Raw genomic sequence first — 10,270 nt, 5'->3', positions numbered from 1 at the left:
AGGAGGCAGGAGGACAGAGGATTTACAGAGAGAGAAACCGTGGAAGGGGGCATTTCAGAGACACGCTGGAGACCTACAACAGGGCAGGCTCCAGGGAGGATATGGGGGTGACTCTAGCTGAGACCCCTAGTAGCATGGTGACCCAAGAGGCCACCCTTTAACCAGACAAGACTGGTAGAGGAGGGAGGCGGAACACCATCCCACTCACAAAAACTTTTACCCAAAATTTACCCTGCCTACAAGATGTGCAGGGATAAAGATAGAGCAGACTTGAGCCCACCCCTGACACTAACAACGACACTCTGCTATGCTTGCAGAGAGGAACCTAGCATAGCTGTCTTCTGAGAGGCTCCACACAGTGAAGGATGGAAACAGATGCTGAGACTCATGGTCAAAGACTGAGTGCGGGATCCTTGTGGAAGAGTTGAGGTAAGGATAGAAGGAACCAGAGTGGACAGGAGCTTCGCAAAAATACCATTAGAGACAACTAACCTGGGCCCGGGGTGGAGTGGGGGGCCTGCAGAGACTGAAGCACCAACCAAGGATCATGCATGGACTGGACCTAGGCCCCCTACACATACATACCCGGTGGGCAACTTGGTCTTCTTGTGGGTGCCCTAGTAAGGGGAGTGAGGGCTGTTTTCTGACATGGACTCTGTCACATGCTTTTCTAACACTTCCTCCTGTTGGGGTTGCCTTGCCAGAAGAGGCATGTGGAAGAGGATGTACTCAGTCCTGATTCAACTTGAAGTGCTGGGGTAGGGGGTGGGGAGTGGGGGGGCAGCTTTCCTGAGGGGGAGGGGAGGGAGAGGGGTGAAGAGGGACGGCAGGGTGGGACCAGGAGGAAAGGAGGAGGGGGACTATGATTTGGATGTAAAGTGAGCAACTGGATAAATAAAGTTAAAAGTTAAAAAAAAAGTGATAGAAAAATAAACCAACATGTATCCACACAATGCAATACTCTCCTACATTTAAAAGGGACGAGGCAAGTTGTGAGTAGGAACAGGGAAATGTTTTTGGCATGCTGTGGAATGAAGAAGGCAATTTTGAGACAGTATAACCAGGATGGAAACATTACTAACACACACACCCCCCTTCACTGAAGTACAAAGCACTTTTACATGGTGTGTGTGTGTGTGTGTGTGTGTGTGTATGTGTGTGTATGTGTGTGTATGTGTGTGTGTGTGCCTGTGTGCATTCACAGGCATACTCCAGAGGTCACTGGGTTTCTTCCTCAATTGCTCTTCACTTTGGTTTTCTGAGATATGGTCTTTCACTAACTGCAGAACTCAGAAATTCTGTTGGCCTGGCTAGCAAGCCCCAGTGATCCACCTGCCTGCCTGGCTTTCTTTTTATAAATTTCTTTTTTCTTTTCTTTTCTTTTCTTTTCTTTTCTTTTCTTTTCTTTTCTTTTCTTTTCTTTTCTTTTCTTTTCTTTTCTTTCTTTCTTCCTTCCTTAAAATATTTTTATTTCATGTGTAAAAGTATTTTGCTTACATGTATGCATATGTACATATGGTGAACATATGTACATATGCATACAGGTATGTATGTACACCATGTGCATGAAGTGCCTGAAGAGTCCAGAAGAGGGAAGTAGGTCCCCTAAACCTGGAGTCACAGGTTGCTTTGAGCAGCCGTGTGCTCAGAGGTGCTGGGACTTGAACCCTAGTCCTCTTTAAGAGCAGCCAGCTCTCTTGATCACAGCCTTTGTCTGTCTGTCTGTTTGTTTGTTTTTTAATAAGGGTGTTGGGGACTGGACTCAGATCTGTATGCTGGACTGCAGACACTCAGTTGCTTGGGTCTTCCCCCAACACTTAATTTATGTGATCTCTAAGGGGTACAGTTCACAGAAGACATTCTTAAGGATAAGCCCCAAATGGCAGCAGCTCCTGCAGGCAGGGGGAGAACAGACAAAATGGTTCATCAAAGAGGCCTTTAAATCTTTTCTGCACTGCTTGCAGTTTTGATTTTGTTTTTGATATCCAGTGAGGAAACATCACACATGTCTCACTCGTAGAGAAATTGAAATTCTCTTCTCTGAAATGCTCAGGACCAGGGCTTTGGGTTCCTTTCTGGATCTTGAAATTTGATTGTAGATAATGGGAAATTCCGGGGCTAGGACTCACGTGTGAGCACTAGCTTCATTTATCTTCCCTTTGTGCCTTACACACATAGGCTGGAGGCTACTGGTGAAATGTACATCTCAGTTTGATGGTGACTTGTTACACGAGGTCAGAGGGCGCCGTCCCCCTTTTGGTGACATGTGGGAGGTCAAAAGCTGTCAGATTTGGAGACATTTCACACCTTGGATTTTCAGACTAAGGGTGTGTCCTCTCCTGCATCTGTGTCTGGGGGAACGATGTCACAGGAAGCTGGGGGAGCAGAGGAGATGGGACCTGTTAGAGGTCAAGGCTGGGAGCCAAGGCTCTCCAACAGCCTGCGTGCCAAGTGGCAGCTCTGCCATTCCATCGGTCTAGGCTGTGCCAGGTCTTGTGGTACTTAGCCCTGCTACCTGTTAGGAGCTGATCACGGTTCGGAACCATCGTTAGAACCACTTGGTTTCAGAGTTTTCATTTAACTTCGGTGCTTTAGCGCCCTCCAGTGGAACACGTGTGTCACCACTTGGAATGCTGTGAGGATAAAATGAAATGTTTTTTGTTTTTTTGTATTTTTTATTTTATTCTTTTTTAAAATTTTTTATTTTTATTAATTACAGTTTATTCACTTTGTACCCCACCTGTAGCTTTCTCCCTCCTCCCCTCCCAATCCCACCCTCCCTTACTCTTCTCCACCCATGCCTCTCCCTGAATCCACTGATAGGGGAGGTCCTCCTCTCCTTCTTTCTGATCTTAGCCTATCAGGTCTCATCAGGAGTGGCTACATTGTCTTCCTCTATGGCCTGGTAAGGCTGCTCCCCCCTCAGGGGGAGGTGATCAAAGAGCAGGCCAATCAGATTATGTCAGAGACAGTCCCTGTTCCCATTACTGTGGAACCCACTTGGACACTGAACTGCCATGGGCTACATCTGTGCAGGGGTTCTAGGTTATCTCCATGAATGGTCCTTGGTTGGAGTATCAATCTCAGAAAAGACCCCTGTATCCAGATTTTTTTTTTTTTTTTGGTTCTGTTGCTCTCCTTGTGAAGCTCCTGTCTTCTCCAGGTTTTCCTATCTCCCACTTCTTTCATAAGATTCTCTGCACTCTGTCGAAAATTTGGCTCTAAGTCTCAGCATCTGCTTTGATATCCAGCAGGTTAGAGCCTTTCAGAGGCCCTCTGTGGTAAGCTCATTTCCTGTTCCTTGTTTTCTCCCTCTTCCGATGTCTATCCCATTTGTCTTTCTGAATGAGGATTGTTCATCTTTCCCAGGGTCCTCCTTCTTGATTAGTTTCTTTAGGTGTACAGATTTCAATATGTTTATTCAATATTATATGTCTAATATCCACTTATGAGTGAGTATATACCCCGTGTGTCTTTCTGCTTCTGGGATATCTCACTCAGGATGATCTTTTCCAGTTCCCACCATTTGCCTGCAAATTTCATGATTTCCTTGTTTTTCATTACTGAGTAATATTCCATTGTGTAGACGTACCACAATTTCTGTATCCATTCCTCAACTGAGGGGCATCTGGGTTGTTTCCAGCTTCTGGCTATTACAAATAAAGCTGCTACAAACATGGTTGAGCAAATGTCTTTGTTGTATACTTGGGCATATTTTGGATATATGCCTAGGAGTGGTATAGCTGGATCTTGAGGAAGCGCTATTCCTAATTGTCTGAGAAAGCACCAGATTGATTTGCAAAGTGGTTGTACAAGTTTACATTCCCACCAGCAGTGGAGGAGGGTTCCCCTTTCTCCACATCCTCTCCAGTATGTGTTGTTACTTGAGCTTTTGATCTTGGCCATTCTAATGGGTGTAAGGTGAAATCTCAGGGTTGTTTTGATTTTTGTGTGGAAGATACAATGGAAGAAATTGAAATGAGGTCTTGAAGTGTCTCCTCCCTGTGAATGTGATCTACTGACTGAGAGCAACATCTGAAAGTCTCTGGTCCTCTCCCCCTAGAAGACTCCCCAGTCCCTTGGGGTCGTGACTCCATCAAGATACAGCTGGTGTTTGTAGTTCCCAGTAGCAGGCTTCGAATTCTCAGTGCTCTGGATCCCCTTCTTTATTTCACATCCTTGGTCAGTGAGGGAAAGGGAAGAGCTAACGCACGGAGAGGAACATTTCCCTGCACGAATGGAGAAATTGAGACCCTGAAGGGAGAGCCTTGTGTCCTGTGGCATCAAAGTTGGCAGCAGAGCCAGCCAGCTCCAGCTCTCTCGTCTCCCCTGATGTCCCTTCTCAGACACACACACACACACACACACACACACACATACACACACACACACACACACACACACACACACACGCATCTCACAAAAGAAGGAAGGAAGGAAGGTGGGAGTGGCCAGGATACCACACACACCTCTCACAAAAGAGGGAAGGTGGAAGCGGCTTGTGGAGCAGCAGGACTGGAAATTTTGTCAAAAGAGCAACTCGCTCCAGTTAGAACATGGGTAGAATCCAGTTGTGTGCTTCGTGTGCCGTTTTAGTCAGTGGGCGATTGTGTAAATGACAGAGCATTTCGATGGAGACCAAGGAGTTAGATTTATTTAAATGTACTGTGATGGTTATAATCACTTTTACAGTGTGTGTGTGTGTGTGGGGGGGGCTATGCATGCACCCCGAGTCTATGGAGCTCAGATGATAACAGCCTCAGGTGTCAGTCTCAGGAGTGCTGCCATCTCCTTTTTGAAATGGTCTCTCATTGGCCCGGCACTCACCAATTACATTAGATGAGCTGGGCAGTAAGTTCAGGGTCCTCCTCCTCCTGCCCAAGCCTCCCCAGTGGTGGGATTACCGATATATGCCACCACACACAGCTCTTTTCGCTTAGGCTCTGGGAACTTGGATTCAAGTTCTCAAGCTTTCGCAGTGAGCACTCCATCAACAGACATTTTCCTAGCTCCCGGCCCGCCTTGATTGCCAACCTGAGGGTGGGAAGAGCCGGTTAGGGCACACACCTTTGGACGTATCTGTTATGTTTTTTCCAGAAAGGTTTCTCTGGATGTGGATGGCACTGTTTCACCGCTGGGGCCCCAGGCTGAGTAAGGAGAAAGTGAGCTGAGCACCAGCACTCGTTTCTCTGCTCAGAGGCTGCAAGCCCATAGTGACCGTGCTTTTGTCGCTAGGCCTTCCCCGCCTGTGCCGGGCGGTGGATGGTCCCCACCACATACTGTAAGTCAAAAGAAATCGTTCCTTCTTCATGCTGCTTCTGCCAAGTATTTCCTCATGGCAGAGAAAACCAGCTAATACCTGAAACAGCCTACGATGTTTTCATGACGACACAAGGTCTACTGACACATTTTTCAGAACTGACCTTCAAGTGACACAGGAGCCTGTTCTGTGGAGGCCACAGTAGGGCCCTGGGATGGTTGCCACAGAGCAGAGACAGTTTAAGCCCACAGAGCAGCAGACAGGAGGCACCTCTGCCGGAGGCTGGGGACGGGGACACGCTTTCAAGGCAGGCAGCTGCCTTCCCTCACATAGAAACAGCCCCGTCTTCTTCAATATTGACCTGCAGAGAGAGAAGAGAAAAACCATCTTAATACTTTTTCAGTAGATCATGAAGCAGTTTATTTAATATTATTTGGATAACAAGCCTCCACATGAATGGGATTCGAATGTCAATTGTCTTAGGGGAAAAAAGATTTATTGGTTGGTAAATATTGAGAAAAGAAAGCTGATAAAGACTGGCTTCAGCTGCGGCCTCTGCCGGGGACGGGAGAACAGGCCTGTGTTGTGTTTTGGGGCCCTGGGAAGGCAAAAACTGGTGAATGTCTGCCTTTGTTGGTGGGTGTAAAAGTGGAGCCCACCACAAATAATTTCTTATTTCTGTTCCCATAGATTTTCAATTATGTAGCCCCCTACCTTACGAAGTATTAAAGCGGTCTTGTTTAAGAAAAAGGCACCTAAATAATGAAGCTTATGTAGCTTGTTTTCAGACATCAATATCTGGCTTTGAGGGGCACAAAAAGATAAAGGAACGTGGATTCATAGCTCGCTGGGATGCCTGGCAATTCTAATTCAGCCCGACTGCAAATGGACACAAGACTGGTGTGACTTCTCCTGAGGCCAGAGAAGGCTGGGTGAGCACGTGGTTCGGGGAAATTGTATTCTCTTCTTCAAGTTCTTCTGTTTCCGAACATTTAATCCCACTGTTCTCCTCTTTAATGAAGGTCTCTTTGGTGAAGAATCCTCTTCCTGGAATGGCCGAGGGCAACAGAGGCTGGATTCAGAAGCCCACAGAGCTGGGGATGTGGGCTGCAGCGGGACTCCTGCAGGGAAAGGCTGCCATCTTGTGGTCAGCTTGATGCTCTGCACGCCTTTGAACTATCTCACTGCAGAAGCCAGCAGCAAGCCCCGGGGCAAAGGAGTTTGCAAAAGCTGGATTTCTGCAGGACACGGTGAATGCCTTTAAGAGTCACCCAGACAGTGGCCAGGCCCCTCCGAGGTAGACTCATGTGACTATTGTGCATGTATGTTGTTATTCCCGAGCCAAGCCCAGGCCTCACAGACACTCTGAACATGGGCAAAAATGAGCAGGAACACGGGCAAACAAGTCCACAGTGAGAACAACAACCAGACAAATATGTTCCGTGTGCTTACTGTGTTCCTGGAGGACAGCCCGGTGAAGAATGTCCAGGCCAAGGTAAGGAGGGAAGAACTAGAATGCTGGTTCGTATTCTAAGGAGACAGAAATGGCCTGTGGCTCTTCATCCAGCGAGATCTGTAAGCCAAACCAGAGCAGGCAAGATCTCTGGCCTGTGTGGACATTATAAAAATGTTGCACATGTTGTGAAAAAAAAAGAAAGAAAGAATGAAAGAAAGAAAGGAAGGAAGGAAGGAAGGAAGGAAGGAAGGAAGAAAGAAAGAAGAAAGAAAGAAAGAAAGAAAGAAAGAAAGAAAGAAAGAAAGAAGAAAGAAAGAAAACCAAACAATATAGACAGGTTCAGAGAGCAACAAAAGACTGGCGTCCTGCCCCTCCCCCCAGTCACCCACAGCTCACACTCCATCAGCCTCGCAGACATCTTGCCACAAATATACATAAGTGGAGATTCAAAACACACCTTCATTTGAATGTCATCGGACCTTCCATCCCATTGGGCAGGGGGCTTTGTCACTTGGGACCGTGCCAGCGGTAACATCCTAGGTTGATAATATTTAAGCCAGCTGGGTGGTGGTGGTGCACGCCTTTAATCCCAGCACTGGGGAGGCAGAGGCAGGTGGGCTCTGTGAGCTCCAGGCCAGCCTGGTCTACAGAGGGAGTTTCAGGACAGCCAAGGCTGCACAGAGAAACCCTGTCTCGAAAAACCAAACCAAACCAAACAAACAAAATAAATAAATAAATAAAAAACGTTTCCAATCAGTTGTGTAATTAATGCTATTTACCATCCACTTGTTGTGCTATGTGCTGGGCACTGTAGTGACTGCTTGGCACACGTCACATTCTGTAGCTTAACAGCAGTGCGACAAAGCAGAGGTTTTTATTATGCCCTTCACACCAACAGTGGGCCCGGAGCACAGGATATTAACCAGCACTGTCCTTAGAGTGCCCACTCGCTTTTTATATCCTTTTTTTTTTTTAAGAATTTCACAAGAGTGCTATATTTACAGCATTGCCATTCCTCCCTCTCCCCGCTCCAACTCGCTCTCAGATTCCTGACCCTTTCTTCTTTAACTATTGTCAGGTGCACACACACACACACACACACACACACACACTCACACACACACACACTCAAGCAGCTGCACACACACACATATACCTGCCTCTTGCTTGAACCATTAGCTTTCTCATGTGTATTTGTTTGGGGCTGTCCACTCGGTGTTTAGTAACCATAGGAGGATTGTCTCTGGAGAAGACCGGTTCTCTTTCTCTTTCTCAGGAGCTGTTAACATCTGGAGATCTTAACCTATGGGTAAGAGCTTGTGAGATTTCTATCACCCATGTCGGCGTGCCAACTGAGGCCAGAGAAGTACCCTCATTCACCCATCATGTTTCAATGATGGGCGTTAGCTTGTTTCCACGTTTGTTGGCATTAGAGATAAGGCTGTAATGAAGCTGTGAAGAGTACCGTCCTTTGCACATTAGTACTCACTAGAGAATTAACAGAAATATGGGGAACACATATTTTGATCAGTGCGATCGATCTTCAGAGAAGACATGTCAGCTCCCACCAGCTGTACCTAAGGAGCTCCAGTGTCCGCCTCTCCTAATTAAAGGAATTCCCCCTCTCCTAATTAAAGGGATGAGGGGCAGAAATTAATGAAAGTGCAACCCTGGTCATAGGTTGTACATGACTAGAGTTCTGTCCCTGCTTAAAACTTTTAAGCTTTTACTAGGAATCACTACTCAACTCAATTTGCTCTAGCTCAATTTAAAACTAATGCAGGAACGGGTCTACCTAAGCCTCCTTTATCATTTGTTCCTTCTAGCATTTTCTTCTGCTTTTTTTTTTTTTTTAATGGCCTTTGGAATACTGCAGGAACAACTACAACCCGCCCCTGGAAATGGTTCAGTTGCTGCGGATGACTGGTTGCTCTCCAGCATCACTTGCTTTCTGTCTCTTCTCCCTGCATTCATTTTCTGTCAAGCTCTAGTGTCTAACTATTCTAGCACAGCTCTTAAGAACATAGACCTGATGGGGGGGGGGGAGATTTCACATTGATAAACCTAACTAAGACAGTCTCCCTTCCTCTCTGGTCAGGCATGTAGCTTCCTGAGCCTGTGTCTGGCCTGCATCTCTGTCTCACCTTGACTCCACTCCACTGGTGTTTCATTAGGAACAAGGGTTGGGTCTTACCTACATTGAGATCTTTAGTGTGTGGCTCTGGAGCCACACAGATGGTGTTCTCATTATTTTTAACTGGGCTAGAACAAACTGCATGGAATGTGATGAATCCTGGGAAAAACTTGAGCAGGACCAAAACTCCAGTCACCTGCCACCTGTGATCAGTGTTGCTCTGTCATTAATTTCTGCCTCCTATTTTTAATCAGAAGAAAGGGAATATAATACTCTTTCTCCCCCTCATCAATGACCTCAATAAAATGAAGATGCCCTAATGAGGAACTGAGGGAGGATTCATAGGTGGTCCCAATTACCCCGTGAAGCAGCCACACAACATGAGATACTTCCAGCATAGACACTTCTCAATCGTCTTCAGTTTAGCATGGAGTTCCTTTTTAACTCCTTGCGTCATAAAAAAGTAAAACTTTAAATATACGCCTCTACAAGTCTGGTGGTAATTATTAAGCTATTAGTATCAGTAAAGTAACTGATAGATTTACTGGCCATCAGATATATTGAAGTTGTGTTGTTAAAATCATCTACAGATCTACAGTGTTGACAGAGATAGATAGATGGGAGTGCTAAACATTTTAGAAAAACTGAGTACAGAACAAAGCAGGACTGGCAGAACGTTGCTCATGGCAGGAGAGCGTTTGTGGCTGGCAGGAAAGCAAAGCCGTGCTGCTGCCCTGCAAAAGGTTTTGTTTTTGAGACAGGGTCTTGTTCTATAACCCTTCCGCTGTGCGTGTGTGTGTGTGTGTGTGTGTGTGTGTGTGTGTGTACACGAGCTCGCGCATTTCCACAGTGCGCTTGCAGATGTGAGAGCCCAATGTTGGGTGTTGGTCCTCACCCTCCACCTTCTCTGAGACAGGGTCTTTTTGATGTTTTCCCCTGTGTGTCCTAAGCCAGCTGGCCCAGGAGAGTCAGGTGACTCTCCATCTCTTATCATCTCTCTGTGGGAGTGCTGGGATCGAGGATGCTTGTGTTACATCTCTGACTTTCACGTTGGTTCTGAGGATTTGAACGTGGTTCTCACACTTGCATGGAAAGCTTTTATACACTGAGCCATCTTCCCAGTCCAACTCTTGGTCTTTTTTTTTTTTTAATTATTAAGCATACATTAGCACACAACTTCTCAAGCCCATTTCTGGGAATAACCTACCCATGAGAAATGAAAACTTTACATTCACACAAAAAGACCCAAACACGAATTCTTATGTTAGCTCTAGTCACAGTACCCCAAACTGGAAACATGTTATGCGCCTTTCAGAGGGTGAGTGGATAACGGTGCTTTGGTACATCAAAACAATGAAATGTTTACTATCTGGGGACAAACAACAGCTAAATATGGAAGCTTGGATGAGGGACTTCCTGG

At 46.2% G+C, this 10,270-nt stretch overlaps 1 long non-coding RNA gene across 1 annotated transcript; it reads left to right on the top strand.

The window, feature by feature from the left end:
• Positions 1 to 320: 320 nt before the first annotated feature.
• Positions 321 to 7,427, top strand: LOC132653545 (uncharacterized). Its single transcript, XR_009591272.1, has 4 exons — positions 321 to 429; positions 5,098 to 5,281; positions 6,038 to 6,192; positions 6,283 to 7,427. It is a non-coding gene; the product is annotated as an uncharacterized LOC132653545 (long non-coding RNA).
• The last annotated feature ends 2,843 nt before the right edge of the window (positions 7,428 to 10,270 follow it).

Source organism: Meriones unguiculatus, chromosome 4 (genome assembly GCF_030254825.1).
Source record: "Meriones unguiculatus strain TT.TT164.6M chromosome 4, Bangor_MerUng_6.1, whole genome shotgun sequence".
NCBI classification, from domain to species: Eukaryota; Metazoa; Chordata; class Mammalia; order Rodentia; family Muridae; genus Meriones; species Meriones unguiculatus.
This window is presented reverse-complemented; position numbering and strand designations above follow the sequence as displayed.